At 38.3% G+C, this 15,419-nt stretch overlaps 1 protein-coding gene across 5 annotated transcripts in view; it reads right to left on the reverse strand.

The window, feature by feature from the left end:
* LOC128250615 (neurabin-1-like) overlaps nucleotides 1-15,419 on the reverse strand; it is a 77,210-nt gene that overhangs the window by 19,211 nt on the left and 42,580 nt on the right. For 3 of the 5 annotated variants that reach the window (XM_052976032.1, XM_052976033.1, XM_052976034.1), the window contains exon 2: nucleotides 5,494-5,554. The gene's annotated coding sequence lies outside the window, so the exon portion shown is untranslated. Of the gene's footprint in view, nucleotides 1-1,399; nucleotides 1,433-5,493; nucleotides 5,555-15,419 lie in introns of all 5 variants that reach the window. The other 2 variants (XM_052976036.1, XM_052976038.1) reach the window with 1 other exon arrangement.

Consider the following 15,419-nt stretch of genomic DNA (forward strand, 5'->3'; position numbering starts at 1 on the left):
GTACAGGTAAAGTGAAGTTCTTACAAGTGAGGGAATGAGAAACCAGGACGTGAGATGCCTTTTTCATTGTGATGCAGTGTACTACAGAACAGGCTGCTACTGTATAGAGGCAGGGTGGGCACGGAAGGTGGGGGGTAGGGGAAATAGAGGTGGAGGAAGAGGTGGAAAAACGAAGAAGAAACACCTTTCTGAATTAGTGGAACAAGTTTAACGATCCATGTTCTTCTCCATCCATGGCCTTCTCAACAGTTTTAGCAATACAGGTAAAATGGACCCACCTGGGGACTGAAACTACATAGGCAAACTGGTTTGCTAATGACTTATCAGAGCACTTTATTTATATATCTGGAAGAGCCTGTGTGATTGAGGGTGTAAGTATAAAAGTGCATTGTCAGACATGGTTGAGTGGTTAAGAAGTTCATTAGTTGCAGGGATACCCCTAAACCTGAAAGGCTCCCCCCACCACACAACACTGCAAGTAGACCTTAATCTCCAACCTAAAAAGTCCTCCAGAAGACCCTACTCAGGCTGTCTGCATTAACACCCAAGGTTGTACCCAGAACATCATCATTCAAAACTTCTCAAACCCCACGGTACAGCACAAGTGGTTGATGCTCTGCTAACCACATTGTGCAGCTGGCAGAGTGCAATGGGTGCTTGACACAGGACTGGAACTCAGCCAAGAACCAGATGGTGGTGTGTCAGCCAGAAAGACAGAAATTAATAAAAACTGCTGATCTATAAACCATCACAACATAACAAGACCAAATCCATACTGCTTTTCCATTGGCTATAAATAAAACCATTTAAATATAGACATCTGCTCATTAAGAAACATCAGATTCTTAAGAAAAGAAAGAAAAACAGCATCGAATAACAAATGAGAGGAGGTGGATGAACAATATACTGTAAAATAATAATAATAATAATAATAATAACAATAATACCATTAGAAAACAATAATTTCCTCTAATGATTGATTGATTTGTGTAGACAAGGCCTGAGGTCTGGGTTATTTAGGTTGCAGTTAAAGGAAAATGATGTTTATGCATTTCTCAAACAATGTAAGTATATTGAAATGGCCCAACTAATAATAATAATAATAATAATAATAGTAGTAGTAGTAGTAGTAGTAGTAGTAGTAGTAGTAGTAGTAGTAGTAGTATAATAATGATTTCTGTTATTGGCCACAAGGGCCTGGTACATTGGAGACAGTACAACAGCACTAAGGAAAAGAGCGAGCTCAACACAATAACGGTAACACACACATTAACAGAAATAATAATAATAATAATAATAATGATAATAATAATAATAATGATAATAATGATAATAATCCTTTCTATTACAGGCACAAGGCCTGAAATTCTGGGAGTGGGGATAAGTTAATTACACCAACCTGAGTGTGTAACTGGTACTTAATTTATCGACCCTGAAAAGAATGAAAGGCAAAGTTGATTTTGGTGGAATTTGAACTCAGAAAGTAAAGACGGACAAAATATCGCTAAGCATTTTGTGCAGTATGCTAATGATTCTGCCAGCTCGCCACCTTAATAATAATAATAATAATAATAATAATGGTTTCAAATTTTGCCACAAGGGCAGTAATTCTGTGGAGGGGATGAAAAGTTCCTGGCTTTCAGTAAAAGAAAATACAGGAAGATCATTCAATTATTCAATATATTACATTCCCCTCTCAGATTCACACACATGTATTGCAGTGATCCTTCAGTTTTTCTAAGCTTTGTAAAAGAACTTGGAAGGTTGGGACTCCAACCAGGCCATTCATGATACCCTTAAAGCCAGGAATTTTACAGCATTTCATCGTATATACATACATACATACAAATATATGCATCATCATCGTCATGTGTGTGTGTGTGTGTGTGTGTGTGTGATGGTCTTTTTTCAGTTTCCATTTACCAAATCTACTCACAAGGCTTTGGTTGACCCAGGATTATAACAGAAGACACTCGGCCAAGATGTAGCACAGTGGGACTGAACTCAAAACCACATGGTTGCAAAGCGAACGTCTTAACCACACAGCCATGCCAATATATTTAATATTTTTGACACCTGTTTTGTTTCACCTTAATTCTGTTCTTTCGTTTGAAAACAATTTGGGGGTCAGGTTTGTTTAAACAAACATCATCATCATCATCATCATCATCATCAACATGGACATTAAATGATGGTGACATTTGTTTAAAAACCACAACAAGAGCGAGTACCTCTTAAACCACTTGAGGTAGCCATCTTGCAATGTGTGCAAATACAGTAAGTGGTTATTTATCAGAAGCATGTAAACAGATTAAGAAGTCTAGACAAACTTTTCTTCTTGTCACAGAAGTAGGGTAAATGGTAAAATGTTTCAGTCATTTGATGGTAAAAAGAATCAACACCCTACCACTGGGTTTTTTTAGTGGGGTGGGGGTATGTAATCCAAGAAGAAAGTACTTTCTGTGGAAAGTTCTGTAATGTGACCATTGGCAACAAAAACAAAAGCAACAACACAGAACTTAAAGTTAAATCTCTCAAATTCTTTGAGAAATTTAAAGACTATTTAATGAAAGAAATGAACTGCTAAAGTTTCATTCTAGTAGTTCAGTTCCCAGAAAAAATTTTACCAAAGAATTTAGTAATATTTTATTGCTGTCAGGAATATTGTAATTTGGCAAATTGTGGCAATGTTGTAATAGAGAAGTCTAGATTATTTTATTGGCAAGGAATATACCATTTACAGAACTGTCATGAAATTTCAGCATAGCTTCTTTAATGCAGATGTGTGCCCTGGAACTGTGGTGGTCAACAGATCAGCCTGCCCATGAAATTAATGTGCAAGTGACTGAGCGTTCCACAAACATGCATACTCTTCTTGTAGTTCTCAGGGAGATTCAGCATGACACAGAATCTAACAAGGCTGGCCCTTTGAATTACAGGTATGACTCGTTTTGTCTGTTGAGGGGACTGGAGAAATGTGAAAATGAAACGTCTTGCTCAAGGACACAATGCACAGTTGGGAATCGAACTCCTGACTTTACAAATTTGAGTGAAAGACCCTAACCACTAAGCCATGTGCCTGTGTGTATGTAGAGAGAGAGAAAGAGCTTAAATACTCAGTGTTAATATAAAAATATGGAGTTCAAGTATTTGTAGTCAATTGTGTAAGAACATTTTATACGCACATGTGTGTGCATGTATCTGTATGTGTGTGCATGTGTGTAGTGTGTGCATGTGTGTAGTGTGTGCATGTGTGTAGTGTGTATGTGTAGTACAAATTTGGCTGAGAAGTGATTTCAGGTTCCACCCCAATGTGTGGTACCTTTCTACTATAGATTCCGGCTGACCAATGCTTTGTGAGCGAAATTTGGTAGACAGAAACTACACTGAAGCTTGTCATACACGTGTGTGTGTGTGTATGTGTGTTTATATCCATGTATCTTCACATTGATTCTGTTTGGACAACGGATGTGTTGTTTATGCTGCCAGTAAAACAACATGTTCTGGTGATTTCATTAGTTTCAGGTGAAGAGGAACAGAATATAAATATTCCAAACTTAGAAAAACAAGAACGGTTCCATGACAGGAAGAGCTGCCTTGAGAAGCAGATGTAGAAACAAAAACAATAATAATGATGAAATTGAAGTGATGCGTGTGTCTAAAATATAATATTGCCAAAGGCAAGGAGCTGACAGAATTGTTAGGATGCCAGGCAAAATGCTTATTAGCATCTGGTCTGTCTTTATGTTCTGAGTTCAAATTCAGCTGAGGTCGACTTCACCGTTCATCCTTTCAGGGTTGATAAGTACCAGTTGGATAATAGGGGCAATGTAATTGGCTTACCCCTCCTCCAAATTTGCTGGCTTTGTGCCAAAATTTGAACAGAGAGTATAGTATCACCTCTTCTGTTCAACATCATCATCATCATCACCATTTAATGTCTGCTTTCTCTGCTGGCATGAGTTCAATGGACTGACAGAAGATGGCAAGCCAGAAGACTGTGCAAAGCTCTGCTGTCTGCTTTGGCAAGACTTCTATGGTTGGGTGCCCTTCTTAATGCCAACCACTTTACAGAGTGTACTGGGTGCTTATATGACGATGATGATGATGATGACAATGGAGAAGTCAATGCCATATGTCTGTGCGTATAAGCTTATAATGTTACCTTTCCCATACAATACCAACGTGAAAATAAAATCAATGTTAACAATGATGAGATTGGTACGGTACCTGTGAGGTATGTCATGACTAACATACAACACCAGTGTGGCTATAAAAGCCAATGAAGACAATGAGATTTGATATCGTATCTGTGTGCAGAGTAGAGTGTCACATTTTCCATGAAACCACAGTGCGACTATCAGCTGCAAATGCATAACCTTCTCTGTGACTAGATTTGAGATAATCTATCGACATGTAATCGGTGTTGGTGACATCAAGATAAGGGTTGAGTGATATTTAAGTCTTTCCTTGCAAAGCATTCATAAAATAAGTCAAATAACTACAGCGTTGATTTGCTAAATTAACAGTACAACTATTCATTGCTATGTTTAACAACTACGTAATGTGATATACATCTGTGTATGTGTGAGTATGCAGGCCAAGTCATATATATATATATATATATATATGTTCAACCCATGCAAGCAAAGAAAAGCATACATGTGTGTGAGAGAGAGTGAGAGAGAGAGAGATAAAGTGTCTCTCCTATGGAGTAACAGTGAACGTCATTCGTCAGTGAAGTCACACACACACACACACACACACACACACACACACATGATCAGATCAAAGATAGCCAAAGATTCCAGGAATGGTCTGGGTTGTTATCTATGACATTTGTGCCTTTCCCAAATGGAATTAATGGAATTAATTAGGTAGATAGGTAAGTAGATAAATAGTTTTAAGTGGGTGGACAGGTGAGTAAGCTTCAAGTGGGGAGGTAGGTATGTATGCATAGACAAACAGACAGATAATCTGAGTCCTTCTGTTGAAGTAGAGGACCTTTGATTTTTCACTGGAAAACTTCTGAAACGTGTGTGTGTGTGTGTGTGTGTGTGTGTTACATACCAAAGAACTAGTTCACTCTAAGATGATGCAATAAAATGTCCCCTGATGATCTTTTCTGGTTAAGTATCCAAATTCCCCTTGGAACATCTAATGCAGTGTTCCAAGCAACCACAATGGTGAAACTTATCCAAGAATTAATAATATAAACTAAATGTTTATTATAACTTATCCAATCAATGAATAAATATACATATATAGGAGGGGCTTATTTTCAAAACCAGTATAAGAGCATATCTCGTGAATTTCATGATAAACATTAAAACGGAATCTGCAAGCCACTGGCTTCGCACACGTGAAACTTTTGAACCCAGAACCATGTAGTTGGGAAGCAAGCTACTTACCACACAGCTACACCTATGTAGCATTTTCTTTTTTTGTTTACAGAAAGAAGAAAAAGAACCGAAAATTTGTATGCAGACTTACCATAATATAGATTGAAAATTCCAACACTTGATTCATCTTAAAGAGTCCAAGATTTTAGCACCTATAAAGTAAAGATGAAACGTTAATTTAATAATTAAATAAATAATTGGATCTAGTTCAAAACGGGGGCGCCAGTATTTTCTTAACGAAACACTTTGAAACTTGGGACACTGGTAGAATGTGTCATATAAAACATCTTTTTCTCTTAGTCTTCATAAGAAAAATTATTATATTGCAACTTATTTCATGTTAAAGTTGTCGTATTTCTGTAATTTCAACCAATGACTGACGTCCATTCAGCCGAATACATTAAGTGCTGACTACGTAAACAAACGATTCTCAAACGATTCTGGCGGTGATAAAATTATTATTTGCTTGTCAAAAAATGGCTGAAGCATATTGGCAGTAGCTAATAAACCTTTCTATTATAGGCACAAGGCCTGGTTTTTGAGGGAAGGGTTAGAGTTAGGGCAAATGTTGTACACATACAGTTCAGGCAGATGTTAACGAAATTATATTAAAAATAAAACGAAGGAAAACGAACACACGTGTGTTGTCTCTCTGCAAAATGTCAGAAGTAATGGAGATTAAATACGCTTTACACCGCTTAAACTGCCAAAGGAGTAACTATAAACAGCTGAATACTTGTCAGTGATTGGTTGAAATTATCGAAATAAGACAATTTTTTACATGAAATAACTTCGACTACAAAAATTTTTTTCTGTTCTATAACACAAAATAGATAAGTATACGAAGTTTGAAAGTCTTTCGGTACCAAAAACACTACATAAAACATAAATGAAAACTGGTACCCCCGTTTTGAACTAGATCCAAATAATTAATATATGAATAAATGTAAAGTAAAAAAAATATTGTAAAAACAAACAAGACACAAATATCAGTTTCCACATTTGTCCAGTGTTTAGCATCGGTTTGATGACATTGCAATAAAATTCTATAAACAGAACAGAACTTGGTCACCTGAGAGTCTCTAATTACAGAAGACATTAGAGAAATAAATCTCTCTGGAATAATACAACAGGATATTACAGTTAACTTCACTCCATGATAACTTAGCTGTTGCGTACACAATGAGAGATAGATGGGAATGGACTGAAGGAAAGTAAATTGTATTTCAACAGAAATACGGCAAGAAATGGTTTCATAAACATTTTTAGCCTCATTCAGTGAAAAAAAATAAAGAAAAGATCGCCATGTTTTATCTGTCGGACTCCTGTCACAAAATCATTACCACCACCACAACAACAACACTGTTACAGTCATAGTATTATTAGTCACCACCAACACAACACTACTCCTCCCACCACAGTATTATTACGACTGCCACCCCCACTACCACTCCTAATAACCACCAACTCCCCTACTTACCCCCCCCCACCAGACCATTGTCTTCAGTGCCACCATCAACATGGTACTTAATCCCTTGTTATTCTTACTTTGTCCTAATCACACTATCAGCCTGACCATTGAACTAATTCCATTGTTAATTCTAATCACTAATTAATCCATTCATTATGTTTATTAAGGTGAAAGGTGAGAGAAATACAACCACGAAAATTATAGGAAGACAAGAGAGGAGGTAGAAGGGGGAGGAGAGAGAGAGAAAGAGAAAAGAGGGAGAGAGAAGAGGAAAAGAGAGAGAGAGAGAGATTTATCAGTTTGTTGGGTGCAGTGGAGTGACAGGAGTTATTAAGATGGTTGGGGTTCGACAGGTGAGGCATGGAATACCACGTATTGAGTGCAAAGTGACAAAGTGCCCAGGTATTGTGACAATGGAAGATGAACACCTTGCATACACAAACAGGCCTGGCATGGCTGTACGGCATGAAGCTTGCTTCCTAACCACACGGTCTCAGGTTCAGTCCCACTGCGTGGCACCTTGGTCAAGTGTCTTCTACTATAGCCTCAGGCCTTTGATCACAGTTCTGCAGAAGCTAAACAAAAAGATCGATGAGCCAATGAGGCTAATATGATCGATTGACGTGCAAGAAATAACAGCCAAATTTTTTTCAAACCATACTCCTACCGCTCTAGGAAAAGACGGGATGGGCACAGTTGGAATACATTTGATCACTGGTCTATTAAATCAAGGTTGACCTGAAGTTACAACAAAGATCTACATGGTCATTCAACTTGCTTGAAATACCAGCCAAATATCTACGTCTTAAAAAAAAAAAGATCACGACATCGAATAAAAGTCGTAGATACACAACGTGTGAATATAAGACGAGATGGTCACAGTTAGAAGGTCTTTGTTCGTCAGTCTCCTTCACGATTGGTTGACCTGAAATTAAACACTGACATCCACTCCAACATATTTCACATTTTTTAACTCAAAAATAAGACAACTGCGTAACCTCAACACGTTTAAAACTGACGTTGTTGAACCAAATTTACTTTCTTTTCAACCTTGTTGTTAGTGATGTCACCCAATAAAACCACATACGCACATATATGAGAGAGAGAGAGAGAGAGAGAGAGAGAGGGTGAGTGAGTGAGTGAATGAGTGGGGGGTGTACGCACGCAGTCATGTCATGTGTCGTGATTTATGTGAAATGCTTCGTTAATTTCCTTTTAGAATTTCAGCTTTCAGAGTTTTATTTCTTGTTAACTTTGATGACCAAAGTCACACACACACTATCTCTCTCTTTCTCTCTCTCTCTCTCCTTCTCTCTCCCACCTCTACCACACAATCTCTACACCACAAACTGTCTATCGGCAACCATCAAAGTCTATCTTCACAAAAGTGAAAGTAGGCTTTAATGAACGATTAAAATACTCAAAAAGTTGACCGTCTCTTTTCACAACAACTGAGAGTCCGACAGATAAAACATGGCGATCTTTTCTTTTCTCTTTTTTCACTGAATGAGGCTAAATATGTTTATGAAACCATTTCTTACCGTATTTCTGTTGAAATACAATGCCTTCGTTTCAATTAATTTTTGAAAATAATGATGGATTTAGTAAAATAATTGTCATTAATTAAGCTGGCATTTGAAACAAATCAACACGAAAGTGTAGCTGAGTGGTAAGAAATTTGCTTCCCAGCCACATGGTTCCTGGGTTCAGTCTCACTGCGTGACACCTTGGACAAGTCTCTTCTACTATACCCATGGGCTGACCAGAGCCTTGTCAATGGATTTGATAGACAAAACTGAAAGAAGCCTACTGTGTATGTGCGTGCGTGCGTGTGTGAGAGTACATGCGAGGCTTTGTGTCGGAGTATGTCTCCTAACACCACTTCACAGGTGTTGGTGTGTTGACATCCCCATAACTTAGCAGTTTGGCAAGAGAGACCGACAGGATAAGTACTACTAGGCTTACAAAAGAATAAGTCCTTGGGTTGATTTGCTCGACTAAAGGCGGTGCTCCAGCATGGCCACAGTTAAATGACTGAAACAAGTAAACGAATATATATCTATATACCCGCCCCCCACTATATGGCCAGATTGGAGCAATCTCAAGTATAACCAGCCAAAATTGCAAAGATAATCTGGAACTCAACTAAGGAAAGAAAACTCGAAATGACCCATCCTTGTTTGCATTGTATCGTCTGCCTGGATGTTTTGCGTTTTTGTCCCATTTTTGTATTTTATATATATAAAAAAAATATAGCAGCATCCGCACACTTTGGTCTCATATATGTGTGTGTGTGTGTGTGTGAGTGTGAGTGTGTGTGTGTGTGTGTGATATAAAGTAAATATTTTTCTGTTGTCATAGTGTCTCCTAATATTCAGTCCTTTTGTAATCCACTTAAATGCTGTCCCACTCCGAGTATTTACTCAGAGTGGCACGTGCCTCATACAGCCACACAAAGAATTATTAAACACTTGCAAACAGAAAGACGAGATTTTCTCTTCAAAAGACTTTCCCCCCTGCCTTTTCTTTTCTTTTTTTGTAATTCTATTCAGAGAATGTAAATAAAAATTTTAAAAAAAGCAAAGCAAATCTGCTTCTTTGGCACAATCTCTTTCAGACATGATGGCACTGAACTTCTTAAGCTGCAAGAATAATGACACACCCAGACGTTTTTCTTGTGAAGACTATACTGCCTCTGCCATGAGAAAACTAAGGCAATTCTTCACAGGGGAAATAACATGAAACAAGGCATTGTGTGTGCAAGAATATATATATATATGTGGATATTTTACAGAGAAGAGAGTAAATTTCAAACACAATATAGTTGTGGAAACAGCAGGAAGATTGGGTATTTCAACCTTAAGAGACGGGAAAAAAAAAGCTGCTAGTAGACAGTTACAGGAGTTGAACCCTGTACCTCTCGAATGTCAGTCAAGTACTCTATCATTAAGCTAAACGGCCCACTGACATTAATTAGTGTCGGTTTTAAAGTTAAATGATAGCTTTTGGAATGCAACAACATTTTATAAACAAACTTTGGAAGCGTCGAATGTGTTTGGTATTTTACAGATGAGGAAGTAAGTTTTGAATGCAGTGTAGCTGTGAAAACGGCAAAAAGATCAAGCATTTTGCCCTTATAAGATAGTAAAAAGTTGCCAGCAGATGGCCACAGGAGCCAAACCCCTACCCATATATGTATGCATGTGTATGTTTGTATGATTAATGGTTGCTGATAATTCTGTAAGTCCCATGTACCTTCAACAGAAATTGGGAGGTTCCTATGATTTAGTGCAAGGATAAAGTAAGGTAGATATAAACTCCTTTCTGCTACAAGCACAAGGCTTGAAAGTTTGAGTGAAGGGGTTAGTCAATTACATAAACCACAGTCCTCAACTGGTACTTATTTTATCGGCCTCAAAAGGACGGAAAGCAAAGTCAACTTTGGCGGAATCCGAACTCGGAATGTAAAGACAGACGAAACACTTGGCTTATTATTATTATTATCATTATTATGGTGGCAGGCAGACCAGACAAAGTGCTAAGCTACATTTCTTCTAGTTTTTTTGCCACAGTTAGATAGATGAGAGGAGCAGAGGATGTGGTAGTAGTGGTAGAAGGAGAAGAAAGAGCAGGTCTGTGAGGTTGTGGTTGGAATGTGTTTAGGTGAATGACTCTTGGCTAATCAGTGAAATGATTGCATATGTGGGTGTGTGTGCACATATGTGTGTACATACACATGCATGTATGCACATACAAATATACATGTGCATACACACGCACACACATCATTGAAGAATCAGGCTGCCATATTTGGTGCTCCTTTCAGAAATCAATTTCCTTTCTACAAGAGAGACACAGGAATAAAACATCTAAACACAATGTAATGTTAGCGAACAATAACAAGACATACATACATACACATACATACATACATACATACATACATACAAGCATGCATACAATATATACATACATACACGCATGCATACATACATACAATATATACATACATACATACATACACGCATGCATGCATACATACATACATACATCTTAATTGTGTAATGTTAAGCAGAAATGATTTGTCATCATCACTTTCAACATAATCCCCACCACCACCACCACGTGATAATTACAACTGCCATCATCATCATCATTGTCAAAATTATGATAATCATCATCATAAACATCATCACCATTGTCCCTATTATCATCATCATCACCATCATCATCATCATTTAGACTTCAGCCAGACAACAATCATCACCAGTGGAATACTTTCAGTTCTCTAACCATTTCCCTTGGTCCAACCTGACTCAGACAACATGCAGTTCATTAATATTCCACTGATTTTCTCTCTCTCTCTCTCTCTCTCTCTCTCATCCCCTCTTCCTCTCTCCTCCTCAATGATTTTCTGAGGTTGTTGCTCATTTTCAAATTAAATCTTTACAAACTTTTTATTATTATTATTATTATTATTATTATTATTATTTATTTGCCTTTCATCTTGTCAGGGTCAATAAATTAAGCACCAGTTGCATACTGGGGTCGATGTAATCAACCAGTCCCCTCCCCACACATTTCGGTGCCAGTTTAACTGAATTTAATCTGCTTAATTCCCCGTACTCTTTGTAGTCTGAGGTCCTGGGTTCTAATCCTGCCTTTTATTCTTCTGAAAGAACCAATCAAGCATTTGGTTGAGAACAACACTGACTATTTCCTTCCAGCCAAAAAATGTATTCTGGCACTTAATCCTTTTTCAGGATTATCCCTTAAAGGTGGTGAGCTGGCAAAACGCTTTGCAGCATTCCTTCCAGTTCTTTACATTCTGAGTTCAAATCCTGGCGAGGTCAACGCTGCCTTTTGTCCTTTTGGAATCAAAATAAAATAAAATAAAATAAAATAAAATAAAACAAAATAAAATGTCAGTCAAGCACTGGAGGGTTGATGTGATCAGTTTGCCCCCCCCCCTCTAAGTTGCTGGCCTTGTGCTAAAATTAGAAACAATTAATAGGATTATCTTAATTGGGGTAATTAATGAGTTTGTTTACTGAGTTATAAACAACTAAACCAATAACATTTGTTATTGTTGATTAAGAACAAAACTATATTGTGTGTTAAAAGGCAAAGTCCTGGAACAGCTAAGAGGGTGGCGGTGGGTGGATGTGGTGGTGGTGGTGGTGGTGGTTGAAATAGTGGAAGTTAGTGGGTGGGTCGGTTGGGTGAGAGATAGTGTAGGAAAGGGTGGGGAGTTGGGTAATGGTGTAGTGGGGGTGACAGTGCAGGAGATGGTGGAGGAGATTAAAACTAGAACAGTGTGGGAGTGAGGGAGAAAGTAAGATGTCATAATTAGGGGTGAGAAGTGGGTAGAGGAGGGAGGAGAGTGGTGGAAGAAATTGTATGGGAAAGAATAAAGCAGACCTAGGATTGAAGATATGCCATACATGACCATCCTTTTTTGATTTTTTTAGTCTTTTTTTTTTTGCAGGGATGGGAATATCTAGGACTACATTATTTAGTGTGCCACCTCCTCTGTTTTTAAGAGAATGACGTATGATTTGAAGGAGATTTGGCTGTTCTTTCTAGCAAGTTGGGTGACTGTGTAGAGACTCCCTGGTTGATTGGAGATTAAAAGTGAGAAGGGGAGCAGTGAGAGGAGAGATTTGAGATAAGTGAGTTAGTAAGGGGGTGGAAGAGAGTGGAAGAAGGTAGGGGTAGTGTGAGGGGTGGTAGAGGAGTGGAAGTGAAAAGAAAGGGTGTGGAATATGGAAGGAATAGGGAGGGTGTTGTAAGTAACTGGGTGGAGTAAATAACATTGATTATATTTTGTTTGTTTTATCCTTATTGAAGTATGTCATGTGGTTAGAATGGTACCTGAGTGAATAGGTGGGTATCTAGTGAGTTTTTAGGGTAGAAAGGTCAAACTTTGTTAGAAATAAAATGAAAACCCAACTATGAAATGGCAACCAAAATATGTTAAAGCAAAGAAAGTCAACCATTCAACAGAATTCCTCTGCCAAACAACAGTTGAGATGACACGACTGTTAAAACCTGTTTCCTTCCAAGAACTTTGGTACATGTGAACTGTTTCTGCTTTGTGAAATCAGCGAAATTATCACTGCATCAAGCAGACTAATGGGATGTAGTTATTACACTGCTAGTCAGCATCTGCTGCCTTGAATTGTTATAGCTTTTGAATGATGCCACCCGATGTTGGTAAGGAGGGTAGACCAACATTATCCCTGGGACAGAATGCTGGTCTGTCACAGGCTGTTTTATAACTGAATGGACTGGAGAAAAGTGAGACAGTGTTCTCTTCAAGAACACAATTCCTAGTCGTCTGAGAATGAAAACAAAGATCTTTCAATTGTGAGTCAACAGTAAGAAAAGTAGTTGGCACTGTCCACAAATATGGTGTCATATTCCGCTAGTAATGCAACAATTTAAGTTCAAGCAGTCCCAGGAGGGTTTCTAGCAGTAACAGATGAAGAGACAGACAAACAGACAGTCAGGAAGAGAGTGAGACAGACGGAGAGGAACAACAATAAGAAATCTGAATCCATTGAATTAAAAGAGAACGAGAAAGGGGAAAATCCCCAGTGAAATGAAACCAGGATTTCTTGGTGGATTAAACAAAATTAACCCATCATAATAATCACCATCACTATTATATCCGCCAAATATAAATAATGTACATAATTCCTCATGTCTTAAATACAGAACTGTACTAACTTTACTGTCTGTTGTGCACTGATTTTCCAGCATACAAGTGAAATTTTTTGAGGCCAAAATTTACAGCCAATTTACAGTTGACTTGCACACCATAAGGACCAACAATTCCATGTTAAATGCAGCAAAATTTGGAAAGACAGTGACGATGCTAGAATGCTTACGCTACATGTTCACATTACATTGAATTGTATGCCAGAATACATGGCATTTTTAGACTGAGTCATACAAACAGTAAAATCCTTAGGTGAGACGGGACACAGTGTCAAAACACATGCACCAAACACTTACCATGTTAAGAACAAAATTGTGCACTCAGATATGCATGGTTTATTGCATGAGGTGCATGTGCAGTATAGCTTTCTGGATGTGTTGCATTTTTTTCACTGCTTCCTATATTCCTCAACACACTTATAATTTTTGGTCATGGCTATAGTGAAGACGAAATGAATGTTTTTATGACCATTTGCAATGTAAACCCCAGCAGTTTAGGGTTAATAAGGTCCCTTATGCTAATGTGTATACATGTACCCTACAGACTACACCAGAGTACTCTTCTTAATTGTTGAGTGATTAGCTGTGAAGAGAGTGGGTACCCAGTCCCCTACCCTCAAAACATACTTGACAATGGAGGGGTTAGCAATAGAAAAAGTGGGTATCTAGCCCTCCCAAAATATACTTTGTAATTAAGTGGTTAGCAGTAGAAAGGGTGGGTACCAGCCCCTTACCTCCATCCCTGCCCACTCCTCCTCAAAACATACTTGAAAATCAAGTGGTTAGTACAGAAAGGGTGGGTACCCAGGCCCTGAAAAATATTTCATGATAGTTGAGTGATTACCAACAGGAAGGATGGTCGGCTAACTGTGAAAAGTAATTGCTGTTCTACCAGACACTGGAAATGTCTTCGTGATTAACAGGGTTCAATTCCCAATCACATGGTTGCAAATTGAATCCAGCAAGGGTTTCGTAGCATAGTCTCGAGTTGACTAATAATATCAGGTGAGAGGGATTCGGTAGATGAAAACTGCACAAAAATCCAGTAGGTACATCGAGATATACACATACATATGTACATGCGGGGACACACACAATTCATCATCATCATTTAATGTCTGTCTGCCATGCTAGCATGGGTTGGACAGTTTGCCAAGGAGCTGGCAAGCCAGGGGGATGCACCAGGCTTCAATTGTCTGTTTTGGCAAGGTTTCTATGGTTGGGTGCCCTTCCTAATGCCAACCACTTTACAGAGTGTACTGGGTGCTTTTTATGTGGCACCAGCACAAAAGCTTTTCATGTTATACATAAACACACACACATACATGCAAGCATACACACATACACACACACACACACACACACACATGCACATGTACAGCTGCATATATATGTGCACACTGACATATACACATGCTTACATATATGCACACACAAACACACACACAGTCTGTGTATATCTTTTACTGATGTATATTGGTAAAGGATGTAAAGGTCAGAAAATCAAAAGTAAGTGCTCTTCGAAGTCCTTAGCAATATTTGTTCCACAGCTAGTAACAAACACTCCCTTGTCACTGCCAGAAATGTCATCAAGCAATGACCGAATGGTTATAGAAACCTGTAAGCAACAGGGCTATTGTTCACCAGTTGCCATCTAAAACACAAACAAATATTCCAATAGAAGATCAATAAATGATGATTGGGAGTGAAGAGAAATGATGGGACGACCAATCACAACAGAAAGAAAGATATCAAATGAGTTGGTTGACATTATTTATTATTTATTTAGGGCAGCAGGGGATGGTGGACGGAGGGGGGCGGGT

This window comes from Octopus bimaculoides, chromosome 23 (genome assembly GCF_001194135.2).
Source record: "Octopus bimaculoides isolate UCB-OBI-ISO-001 chromosome 23, ASM119413v2, whole genome shotgun sequence".
Classification (NCBI taxonomy): domain Eukaryota; kingdom Metazoa; phylum Mollusca; class Cephalopoda; order Octopoda; family Octopodidae; genus Octopus; species Octopus bimaculoides.